Raw genomic sequence first — 13,367 nt, 5'->3', positions numbered from 1 at the left:
CTCATCTACTTTAAGTAACAGTTATTACTTCTGAAACCTCCCCAGAGCTCTGAGGATAAAGGCAGACAACCAATTACCGTCTTAGACTTCCAAAGCTTCTTTTGCTGCCTTCAGAAATAAGCATCACGCGCTGCGGGCACCAGATGTGGAGTTGAGGGGTGAGGGCAGAGAGCAGACGGCCCTTCAGCTCACCCTGCCCAGCAAACCCACGCTGCACATCCTCCTGCCAGAGCGGCTTTGCCTGGGAGAAGCCCTTCAGCTCCACAGGGTGAGCAGTCCATCCAGAGCTCATTTTAGTTGGAGCATTTTCCACGCAGTACAGATAGGAAAGGACTCGTGTCCTTTAGCGGGGCGGTCACCACGCTCACCAACATGGCAGACTGAGCCTTTAGCAAATTGCCTCATTCCATACACAACAAATTGGACCCATTTTTATAATTCTGAGAAAACTCACCTTTTGACCGCAGGTAAGAGCTCTAAAGGAAAATGCCCTTAGTGTATGTGCAGATGTTTATAGGTAGAGTCACAATGTATTTCAACAACTTCATTTTGTATAACCAAAGGAGGCAGTAAAAGATAATCTGAAGGGGAAAATGGGAGGGGATCGGGATGGACAGGAGGTGAAAATCTGGGGCACCACAAGAAGGCTTTCAGCTCTTGTGTAACGTGACAGATTTTAAGCCTTTAGGGGGAGAACTGGCTAAGCAATATTGCAGTGCAGCGTGACTGCGCAGCCACATGGGTTGTGTCTGCTATGACTATTAATAGGATGGGAGATTAGAGAGGTCTGACTACGTACAGCCTCTATCTACCACTGCAATTCCTGCTTTGTCTCTGCTCCCTCAGTGCCACAGAGGCTGGCTGGGATGCCAGAATGGGGTCTGCGCCACCAGCATGGGCTGCCCAGGGCATCTGCTGGCCCCAGGTCATCCTCCAGATCTGCCAAAGCACCCAACCTCTCCTTCACATCTATTTAAACTTATCAGGCTTTAAGCACAGTTTTAAGTGCTTAAGTGCACGGCAGAACTTAGGGCTTGGTTGGCACACACACGGTGAGTCCTGTCTGTCGTGCCCAGGTAATGGATACGAACACCCACCAGGCACAACCAGCACTGTTTTTTCCCCCTTACTTCTCACTTCTGTGTTACAATGTGAGTTCTATTCCACATCCTTCTCTGTGTGTGTAATGTGTCTGACCCCTATAAAGACGGTCAAATAAATATCTGGTGACCTCACAAGTATGAAAATAAGCTTATTTGAAACAAAAAGTATATCTTCAGGGGGTTTGGCAGTAACTTTCAATTATTTTTAATTGCCTGGAAAATTAAAGTAAGAAAATAGTGTGGTATAAATGTTAGGGAACATTATTAAGTAGTTTTCATAATATCTTAGCCGTAGCTTAATAGACAAAAACGGTTTTTTAAGCCTTCATCATCTGTTCAATATGAATGGACTGTCTGTTCCCATACCTCCTCAAGGGGCAACTGCACTGAAATATCTCATGATAGAAACCAGACTCAGTTTGACCCGGTAGGCAATGAGAACTCCGCAGAACCTCCACAATTAGGGTTTAATTACAAACCACCATAGAGTCTGGCCTGCAGCCTGAGACCAGAAACACGAGGAAAGGAGTTCAGAGAAGGTTTGGAGCCACAAGCACTGACCTCCCTTCCCCCATTTCCCTTTTTTCCTTTCCTTGCACCATGGGATGGGCTTTTCTCTTCTTATCACCAACACAACTGACATGCGAACTGCAAAGTAAGCAAGATTTCCAAGGCAACAGTCTAAGCCTGCCTTTCTTCCTTCTTGGGGAATTGTGCCATCACAAGTCTCTGACATTCCATCAAACACATCACGGGAATCAAGTGAAATGAAATTCAGCCCTGGTATCATGATGGCTTCAAAGTCTCTGATTTTATTTTCTTTGTCAGAAACTTTCAAGCCTCAGCCCCAGGTGTGAGCTGTAGTTTACTGATGAAGCCTATAACGCAGAGAATGAAAAGCCACCATAGCAGCCTAGCCAAAACGAAGCAAAACCTCACATAAGCCCCTGTTGTGGCCTTCTGTATTCTGAGAAGAGCAGAGCTGTGCTACACTGGTGGTGAAAGTTGTGGTATAAATCAGCAATAAACGCCTGACCCTCAAATCTTAGGTCACAGCAAATCCTGAATTAGGCCCTCACTCTATCAAAGCAAACACAGCACCATCCCTGGGGCAGGAGGACAATCAGAGCTGGGTGATGGGAACACAAACAGCAGGCGCACGGGGTCTGTGCTCAACCCTGTTCTCACACAGCCTGTGTGCAATGACCTTAAGTGAGAAAACTTCAGGGAAAGAGATGGTGTGCAGCCACCTGGAGCAGGGATGGGTGATCTTCTAATGGCCGAGGCTGAAACAAGGGAGGGTCAGGCACAGAAGGGATCCTGATAACACAGGGCTGCATCCCCCATGGGAAACCAGATGGAAGGGTGGTACAAAACCACCAGTCGTTTTCAGAAAGACAAATCTAGGCAACAATTCCTGTGCTGCTGGTCTTCGCAGTGCTGCTGAATGTTCCTGGATGACTCAACATGCATGCACACCACATGCTAGACTGTGGCACTCACTGAGCTACCTGCACTTGATGCATGCACAGTTACTGTTCTTACAGAGAGACAAGGATGACAACTATGAAAAACAAAGCAAGACAAAACAAAGGAAATGAGTCTCTAAAAGACTCTCTCGTGTAATGTTCTTGAATCTGATTTCATGCAAAAGGTAACAGACCAGTAATGGAAATGCAAGCAGACAATGTATCCCAGCATCACACTCCGTGCCAGCACAAGCAGTCACAAGCAATAAGACACTAAATTACATTTTACCAATTCCACCACCAAATCTTTAACCTATCTCATCTGAAGGATACCTCTGTTCCATTTTTCTCAGATGAGACCTAAACAAAAGAGGTTAACTTCAAGGTTTAATGGAATATGCCTACATCAGTCGAAGCCCAAGACCTGCACGGGAAGCAGAGCAATGCAGTATTACAAAGGTCACCACCCAGCAGGGCAAGGCTCTGGATGGGAATTATTAACTCAAGGGCAAAAGCAGGCCTGAGAATGTGACACACCATGCAGAAATCGAGCAACAGTGGGCAAAAAAGGCCTGGTGGAGATACGTTTTGCCTCCCCATGTCTTCTCAAGGAAGAAAATAACAACTTGCTGGTATAAATGCACCATCCTGCCTACTGTAAGCTCAGTTTGGAAAGTGCAGATCAGCCTGGTAACACTGTTCTCTACAAGGCCAAGTTTAGTCAACTTCCATAAGAAAAAGGCTGAGCCATTACTGTACAGAAACAAGATTCTGAAAATGGAACACAGTGTTAGCACAATGGAGATAAAGCAGCAAATTTCAGGAAGGGGGAAGGAAGGTTATTTAAAACACAGAATAGAATCCCAAACCTTTATTAAAGAATACAGATTAATTCTGTGGGAGAGAAGTTTATCATTCGCACTGCTGCTGCTGAAGTGGGAGGAAGGAACTGCGGGAAGCCAGGCAAATAATGTCTGGCTCAGCTGTTAGGGTAGCAGCTGTCCTGAAATCCTCATTGGAGGGAACAAGCCAGGAGGTCAGGGAAGTCATGATTATTTGGAAAGAAGAAGGAAAACAATAGGTTGGGGCCCTCTGTCTTCTTGCCGTTCTCATGTCTTTTGTTAGCTGCTGACTTGCCAGGATAGCTGGCTCGCTGTGTTCCAGGCAGAGCTGGGGTTTGGCCTTGTACATGCCTTTTCTCCTCACAACTTCCTCATTAAAATAAAAAAAAAAAGACCCCCAGCTCTCTGTGTGGCCAGGTATCACTGTGAGGCTTGGAGGCTCCAAATGCTTCCGCAATCATCGGCAGAACTCAGCCCACGATGGGGCCAGTCCCTTGGAAGTCTTAATTTTCACTCTACCCTGAAAATGGTTTCTAGTTTTAAAGGATTTTTTCTCTCATCCCTCTCCCACCCACCTCCCCTTTTTTTTTCTCCTCCATGCAGTTCTACTGCTGATCCACAGATGAAGGATTTTTGTTGGGTACCACCACAGTCGTTAGTCGGATACTTCTTGTGTTTTAACACTGGTAAAGAGACCTGTGCACAGACTTGAATAATGTCTTGAAAGAAGATGGAGAATTTAATAAGAGGGCAGATGGATTGAAAGAAGATTAAAAATTCATTTGATCCCCAACTCCCAGGGAAGTACCTCCTCCCTTTCTCCATCCTACACACACCTGATTCCTGACCCCATATTAAAAGGCAGAAGGCACAAGAATAAAAACCTAACAAAATCCAGGTTATGTTTTATGCTCGGGATGGGTTTAATCTGTTTGTGCGGGAGATGAAGCCACAGTACAGTTACATGATTCCATTTGGATATTCACCATCAACAGACTTGAAATATCCTGTTGCAAAGCAGTGCTATGTGATTTGCAACATCACCATGCTATTTGTGAGAGCTAAAGCTTTTATTTTTTCTAATGGTATTTGGCTTGGCTTGTTTTTTTGACCTGCTGCTGCTCCCAGGTTCAACAGGAGACATGTTTCTGTAAGCTGATTTCTCTGTGGCTGAGGGTTTAATCAGGTCAAAGTAGCGATTAAAACCCGCACTATAACCACAACCTTAAAGGGATAGCTGTAAGGTTAAGCCTTCCCCCGCTCCCCATCAAAATCAGAAGTGATGCTGCATCTGTCTCTGGCAAACAGCAGCACCTTACCATTTGCTGCCTTCTGGGTTGCCTTTCCTCTGAATAAGGTGTAAAACTATGGGTAAATATTCAGAGATCAAAATATGCAAATGGATTAAGGGCTGTACTTAATGTGAATGCACTAACACTGTCAAGACACCCCTGAACGTGGGCTTTCTGACACCCACTCCACTCCAACACACACACTGCAGGTTTCCAGCACAGCTACCTCAGCCCTGTCAGTGCTCCCGACATTCTTTCCTCCAGTTTTCCACTTGCTATGTTGTAGGTCTGCGGTTCTTCTCATCCATCCAAAGACAGCACGATAGCATGCTTGGAGTGGTGAGAAACGGAGTAAGAAACGTAAAAGGAGCTGCCTTTCCACAGCTCTACGCAGCGGTCACAAACATTAAGGCCAAAACCACTTTTCTAATGACAACTAATTTCAGAAATCAGGCCTTACTTTCAAGCAGCCTCAATCATGGCCTGTATGAAGAGCCAATGAGCCGTGCCACCACGTGCACCAGCCCTGTTCCCATCTTCACTTTACACAATCAAAGCAGGCCTAGTGACTCCACCAGGGAACCCAGAGCTCAGGAGGAAGGCTGTGAGATGCTGGCTCCTAATCCTAACCACCAGAAATCACTGGCAGCACTGATGGGTATTCTTTTCAGAGATGGAGAACAGCAGCAGCTTCCAATCTTAATGGAAGACCTGCACCAAATGTACAAAGGATGCTCTGAAAAGCAGTCTGCTGGAAGGCAGCATTTAGGTGGTAAGCCTGCTGCTTCTGTCTGTCCTCGCTCGTATCACTGCAACACCTTCCAGATACCAACTCTCTTCCAGTATGTGGGATAGCATCTTCTTCCAAGCTATTCTTGACACCCTACTCCCACTCCCTTTCTGTGTTTTTAACCATTTTAAGGCTGACTTGGGTCATGACTAATAGGATTAGATACTAAAATCATGTGCTGCTAGCAATACTGCTGTGGAGCTGTCAGGACCCATGTGGAATGCAAGTGATGGAGCTTTAAGATGGGTGGAAAAGCATTCACACTAGTATCTTCTTTCTTCCCCTTCTTAATATTAAAGCTGGGCAAAAATCCCACGAGAAGAGAAACCTCAACTTTACTCTTTCTGTAGTTCATTTCTAGCTGTTGGAAACTACATGCTCAACTCACAGATAAAATAAAACAGAAGCAAGAGAAACCCCTCCTTACTTCTGACGCTTGCAGAATGATCTGTTTATCTGCTTCAGGGCAAGAAGAGCTCTCCAATAGTTACAAAGGCCAGGATTACTGCGCTCTATTCCTGGCTCTGGTACTGATGCTATTTGAATATCTTCACGTAAATCAAGTAAACACAAGTGCTTCATTAAACCACATCAGTGTAAATAGTATCAGAGCCTCTACATACCGGTCTTTGCCTTAAAAGCATAATGCTTAAGCATTTTTCCTCCCAGACCTCTTCTCTCGGCTGGCCAAGATTTGTTAACATCCCAGGCACCACCTGCACGCCTCACACACATCACATTCATTTTCTATAGCACTTTCAACTCATTGTTGCCAAAATGTGCTACCTGTAAATGCCTGAAACAGCATCAAAAGTGCAGATCACAAACTCAGCTGTCCTTGTGTGAAAGTGGCAAGTCACACAGTCCTGAAGGCTTTTACCACCCTGACTGCATGCGTGCATCACTGTACCTGCTACAGCTGTGCCTCCAGCCATCCTGCAGCTCCGTTACCGCATCCCCACAAGGTTGCAGCCCCGCAGCCCAGCAGGGCTGTCTGGCACGAGGCTGTCGTGCAGCTGCACCACACGTACCCCTCCCTCCTCTCCTCCTTCCCTAGAAGGAACTCTACAAATCCATCTCTGGGAGAGAAAGGGAACGCCAGCCTGCTCTGTAAAGTCACAGCGCTTCCAAGCGCAGTGCTGAGGCTGCAGTTCTCCTGTCCTCTACTTCCACTTTCTCTCACGTCAGATCACATTAAAGTAACAATCAATTTTTCTGTCTGGCTCGTTCCCGCGCCGCACAAGCACCACCTCTCTCCCCCCAGCCTTCAGAGGCAGGGAAGCCTGGCTGAGAGCCCAACATTCATCAATAAGCCAGCTCCATGGCTGGTGGAACAACCTGGCAGCAGCGTGTCTTCTTTCTTCTTTTTATTGGCTTATAATCAAGCCTCACACCTGCTAAGCATGATTACAACAAAGATTAAAATTTGCAGAGGTGCAAAATAAAAATAGCAGACATACAACCTGGGCAAGGACAAGGCTGTCCAAGCAGCCAAGGTTTAACCTGAGAGACTGAGCACAATTAACCCCTTCTTACGGCCCCAGCATCATGCTTAGTTTTAAATAAAAGCATTTCAAACAGTCGAGGAGGCACCGTGCAGCACTGCCCATCGAGTTCTGTAGCTGCAGCCCATTATAATGACAGCAGTGTACTAATGACTCTGATGCTCATTAGAAGCTAAGGGCAAAATCCTGTGTTCACATCTCCAGGCACACAGAGATGAATCTGTGCCTCCTCACTCTGCAGGAATACCTCTATCACTGCGCTTTTTCCTTTACCAGGCATAAACCAGTTCCACAAGCAGAAACGTTTCACCAATATTTTGTAAAGAAAATAAAAACTAAATACAACACATTGAAATTTTCACTGTTACCACTGCATTGCCGAAAATACATATACTGGTTGAGGAGAAGAAGCAATCATCTTCAGCTTGGGCTTTTCCCTCAGGATAACAAGTGCCCTTCTCCTGGCCTCACTCCTCCCATTGCCCACAGCCCCGAAGCGCAGCAGTGCTGGCAGCCTCAAGGCAGCTGACAGCCAGCCCTGAAAAGGATTGCTGGGCTCAGCAGGACCATTTCCCACCACCAACGCAGGGTTTGGATCAGAGGAGAGGCACCAGACTGCTGCTCCACAAGCTGCAGGCCCCCTGCTCCAACACAAAGCTCCAGCAGCACAGGTACCAGGCAGAGCAGCCCCTGGTGCCCTCCCAGGCTCAGTCTTCCTCCTAAAGGGCTGGCGCTGGACCCAGGGCCGCTGTCCCCAAATCTTGCTGGTGACGACACTGAATGCAGGTGTCTGTGGAAATAAAGAGCAAGCACCAAGTCTCCTGGGAGGACGGCCTGTGAGGAGGAGGGGAATTATTGTGGTTTAGAAAAGGGTAGGGGCTGGTAGAGAGAAATGCTATAAAAGCACCATGACGACAGAGGAGGGTGATGGAAAGGTCAGCCTCTTTCAATAATGCTCCTTTTTTTCCTTGTCCAAATGAAACACTTGGCCACGTCCATCGGCAGAGTTCAGCCGGAGGTAAATGGCCAGACCTGGGGCCATAAAGCGTCTGGGGACACTGGGATGTGCTGCCCCACGCGGGGGGGTTCACCAGCACTCCTCTGCCTCTGTGCCCACAAAGGCGACCGCTGCAGCAAAGGGCTCTGAAATTGCTCTGAACAAAAGGTGCTGCTGTGTGCATTGCAGGCAGAGCCGGACTGTGGCTCCTATTTACCTCTGACAAACACCTCCTGATGCCCAGAGCCTATCACAAAGGGTTGAGGGAGGGAAAAAGAAGGTATTTTCAATAATGAAACAGTGATTAATCCTGATAGGCATGCAGCCCTTAGAACTACTTTTCAGCTGCTAGTGGTAGGTGGTCAAATTATACCTTTCCATCACATTTCCCTCTATTGCACATCTCCTCGGTACATTTTCTCATGAAACGCTGTAAGGAATCAGAACAATTAAACCTAACCACTGAGTAATTCCCACTCCTTTTTTCCCTCTAATATGAAATCACTCTTTCTAGTGCGGTACTGAAGTGCTTTAGGAAAATAGTCGTAAGCTGTGGAGTCGCAGCTCAGTATTAATGCACAAAAATGGTGCATTACAACAAGAGATGCGATACAAAGATTTATTGTTCGGTGGTAGTGGGTGCCATGGCCAGCTGAACCGTTATTCCATGCTTTCTGCTGTGTGTGACAAGTGGAAAAGCTTCCAGGAGAAAAAAAAGAAACATTACTGTGCAGCAAATGTTTTAAAAATTACACAAACAAGGCATTTCCTGCCTACCACAACCTTCCTTAGGGCTGAGAGTTTTGTTACAGACAACGGAGCCTTCAAACTGATTTGTTAAGAGCACAGGAGTGCCGGCACATGGGCAGTGTATGGAAGGAGCTGTAGAGCCCCAATAAACTCTGGGCAGCTTTCCATCCAGTGCTGGGTTCCTTCACCACCAGAGGATCCATGGGAGCAGCTGCTGCTGACCCCCAGCCCTGCAGCATCGTGTTGGGCACCCAAAGCAGGGCTGGCTCACACCGCTCCTTCAGAAACACTCCTGCTGGGGGAGATGGGGTTTGTTTGCTTTAGAAAAGGAGAGGGGGTGGAACAGTGTGATCATTTCTCACTTCTACTGATTAAGTTGCTTTCTATTCTATTTATCACTTGTTTTTTAATGCAGTTCCCTTCACACGCTCCTTTGGAATAATAAAATGGAGTAGTTCCTTCCCACCCAAGTTAGATTCTAGTAAGCACAACCTGGAAATAAACAGAGAATATGCAGGGAATAAAAACTCCATTTTTTTTCTCTCAGAAGGTAACCTTCAGCCTCTCCATGGCAAGTTCTCTGCCACACTCATCTCTGGCACTATCAGCCCTCCGGTCACCTACAAGCATGCAGGGGCCCAGCCAGCTGGGCAAGGGGCAATAAAGGGACTCCTGGTTCCCTGCTGCCTTAAGGATCAATGACACAAAAAGACTTCACTTTTCCACTCCTCCAAGAATGAGAGGAAACACTAAACATAAAAATGAAATGGGGTGTGGTGGTTATTCCGCTTGTAAAGCTTATTCACTAGGAACCTGAGCAAACCAAAAAGGAATGTTCTGTAAGAATATGAGGGTTGTACGGCTGTGCTTACAGATCACAAACTGTTCTTAAGCTCTTCTGAGTTTTTCTATTAAAAAAGCTTCACAAAGTGTCTGGGAGGCTTCCCTCCCTTTATGCTTTGTATGCCATCAGTGAGTGCATTTGCACGCATCTTTTTCGTGAGTACAAACGTTACAATTTCGTAGCACACAACTGCTGCAGGAGGAGCAGGCTCTGAAAGTACCGAAAGAATGACATTAAAGTGGAGTGTTTGGATGCACCAACCAAAAATAAAGGAAAAAACAAAAAGCAAGGAACGAGCAGAACTCTGCAGACAATAATTATAACAGTACCTCTCTGCCTTTCCCAGTGCTCCACAGCATGACTCACTGGCTGCTAACAACGCCTGTAAGACAGGAAGTGCCACTGTGACTGCACAGTGAGTGGGGAAACCGAGGCAGAGAACAGGGATGTACATGTCCAAGGTCGTGTCCCAAGGCACAGCCACAACACCGACGGGCATCTCCTGAGGCCAGCCTTGTACCCTCCTCCTCTGCAGCGAGGCTCCCTCGAGCTGACAAACCGCTAATGTAAGCTGCACAGGTTGCTGATATCCTTTCAGTAGCATCCACTCTGTTATGACTTCGTGAAGAGATCACCAGAATGGAAAAGAATTTGAGCTGTTAAATTACATAAGTGTGTAGTCACCACCTAGCAATGGAGAAAAAAAGGGCTGGATATTTTCAGTTACAACTAGATTTTCTAACCAGATGGCCAGAAGAACTGACGTCACTCACATTCCAAATTACAGAGCTGCTTGAAAGCAGCTCCAGCGTTAAGGATGCAACCAGGCCTCCATTCTAAGCCGGTTTCCAAGCCCCACTCTGTGAAGATACCAGAAGGGCTTCTGCTGTCATTTTTGTTACCGCTGGTGAGAATCTGCTTCTTCTGGGTCACGCACTTGTCCCGAGCTCCCTCAGGGCTGCCCACAGCTTCTACACCTGGACAAAGACCCAGTCCAGCAAGGCATAAAGTGCAGGTTTCGCATCCAGCCCAGCCCTCAGAATATGGCTTAGCATTTCCTGGGTCCAGTCCTCAGAAATCCCCACCTGGGAAGTATTCTGACCTTCACTGACACCCTGTCAGTATGGGGGAGGGAGCACACAAAGGCCTGAGGTTTTCAAAGTCAGCTTCAACGTAGAATCAGATGAAATACTTTGACTCTGCTATACTTTTTGCTGATTTTTTGTTGTTTCTATTTGTTTGTTTTGCTTTTAAATGTAAGAGTGAAAAGTCATTAAGAAAGCAGCAGGAACTCTGCAGCACTGGAAGCTGGAGTGAATTCAAATGCAAGAACCCCCCATCCCAGCTAAGAAAAATGTCTGAACAAGTTCCAAAATCACATCACTCACTGGCTGGACATTCTCCCACCTTTGGTGAAATCCAATACATGAGGGGCCCACAAAACACTCTTAAACCAACCCATTTCCAACCCGTTTCAGACTTACAGGAGAACAAGAGAGAAAAGCAGAAAGATTTGAAACCACAACACATTGCATTTTTGTACTACAGCCCTTTAAGAATCAGGAAGGTAACCTTACTTTACAACACTGTTCCTGAGATGTGATACTGTTACAGTTCAGGACAGCTGCCCACATCTGCACTAACAGCAGCACAGTACCCAGATATTGCACACCCAGCTGTGACACAGCCCACAACGTCCCTCTGCCTCCCAGCACTGCTCACAGGGTGCGAGGCAGCTTCTGAGCACTGGCATTACCAATTCTTGTTATTTTTCTGTTCGCTGCAGTAATATTGTAAGACCACCCACCAGGAGTCTGTAATTAACACGTGTTTGCAAAGTATTCTGAGATCCTCAGACTGAATTGCAAAGCACTGTCACTATTTGCATGTACCCAAAAAGGAGCAACAGGAATCAGCTATTTCCACTGGCTATTTTCCTTAAAGACAAACAAGAGGAATGTTAGCAAAAGTGATCTAATTGTTGCAAAATACGCGATTATGAAGGTGGTAAGGGAAAGAGCTAGAAAAAATAATGGGAGGAAAAGAAGTTCTAACATTTCTAGCAAGAGGTGTAATTCTTTAAACCACCCCTCTGTGCAAAATAAGCCCAGTATTAGTTGTGTCTGGAAGCTGGCACATGAAAGCCTGCCAAGTTTCCATGCAAAATAAAACCTTTTATTTGTTCAAATGTCTCCATCTCTCTCTCTTTCCACGCAAACGATTCATGGTTCAGCATGGTAGGGTAAATTATACATTATAGCTCAATTCTGCTGAAAAGTGCTAAGGAGGGATCAAAATTTGAGGGGGGAAGGGAGGAAGGAAGGAAGGGAACATTGGATAAAGTAACAAGAAAGAAAAAAAGAAAGGAATTCAGGCAACTTTTGGAAAGCTGAGAAAGGGTAGGACGTGCTGCTGCTCACAGCTTTAGAAGAAAAGCCAAATAAAACAGAATGGGGAATGAAAGAATTCAGAGATGTACAATACCAGCCCTAAGCTACAAATGGAGATGCACTCGGGGCACAGCGCGCCCCACAGCTCCCAGCAAGCACTGGGCAGAGCTCCCACCCCACTCCTACAGTTTGGGATCTGCATCCCCCAGGAAAGGAGTGGTGGTAACCTCATGACAAAACACTATTGCAAATATAAGCTATCTGCGAGGGGAGAAGAAAACCCCAGCTACGGTATTCCATTATTTCCTTTTCCATAGTAACTATTCGTTGTAAGGCCACTGGAATAATGAGCACGTGCTGGGGCTGCAGGGGCTGTAAGGGCTGTAGGGGCTGTAGCAGCTGGCCATGCAGGCCCAGGACACCCCCAGCCCCGCTGCCCCCAGCACACGGCCAGGCCAAGCAGGCACAGCGTGGGCTGCCACTGCCCTTTCCTCCCACAGACCTCTGCTACAGAGACACCCATCACTGATCTACTGATGAGAAGCCAGGCTTAACTATTTCTTTCACCAACGTGCTTCCTAACACGAGCCACAGACAGAACAGCAATTAGCAAAACCTCTCAGAAGGCCGAGTGAGTCACTGCGATAGCCTAATTAAGCACTGCCGTGTCTCCTTCACCTTCAGAAGGGAACAAGATATAAAGCAACAATCTTTTTTTTTTTTTTTTTTTGTCTTATTCAACATGGTTCAGTGCTTCAGTTCCAGTCTTACCTGAAACCACATCTCCTCACACAGGGGTTCCACTGCAGCAGGACCTCGTGGGATCTCTGGCTGACGGTTACAGGAGCGCCACAAATCCCACCAGTGACAAACCAACCTTCAGACATCTCACACGGAGCTTCACCAACAGCATACATAAGGAGGTTTGCAGTGTATCAAATTATTTTTCCAACCAACTAATTTACTCTCACTGAACGAAGGCATAGTGTCTAAGGGTGAATTTTCAGACTGTACCCCTAAAAAAAGAAAGTACATCTTGCTCACTTCTGTCCTATTTCCACCAAAAAAGCTGTATGTACACTACAGGCACAAATAACTCCATGGAGAAAACCACTGCCTTATTTATAAACACCAGAAGCCACACGTATACCTGAACTTACTCGTTGTCTCACACCGTCGTACTTGAATAGCTCTAAAATAGCTCTTTCTTTGGTGAAAGCTGGCTGTTAATTGCAAACCTAATGTTTTGTGGACTGAGACAATTCTATAAACTTAGGAACTCTCCAAGGAACACACTGGGATTAAATAATGCTCTTGCAGTCATTAAAGGTTCTCTGCTGCTCCATGCCCTGGGCCTCCCTGCACTGACAGGGATTTTATTGCAC

The 13,367-nt window shown here is 46.3% G+C and overlaps 1 protein-coding gene across 4 annotated transcripts in view; it reads right to left on the bottom strand.

The window, feature by feature from the left end:
• The window catches only part of SKI (SKI proto-oncogene), a 96,803-nt gene that overhangs the window by 21,093 nt on the left and 62,343 nt on the right, over positions 1–13,367 (bottom strand). The gene's annotated exons all lie outside the window — the stretch shown is intronic.

This window comes from Lagopus leucura, unplaced genomic scaffold (assembly GCF_019238085.1).
Source record: "Lagopus leucura isolate 7727_CA_CO unplaced genomic scaffold, USGS_WTPT01 Super-Scaffold_100037, whole genome shotgun sequence".
NCBI lineage: Eukaryota > Metazoa > Chordata > Aves > Galliformes > Phasianidae > Lagopus > Lagopus leucura.
The sequence above is the reverse complement of the archived record's forward strand: the minus strand, read 5'-3'. Positions and strand labels throughout refer to the sequence as shown.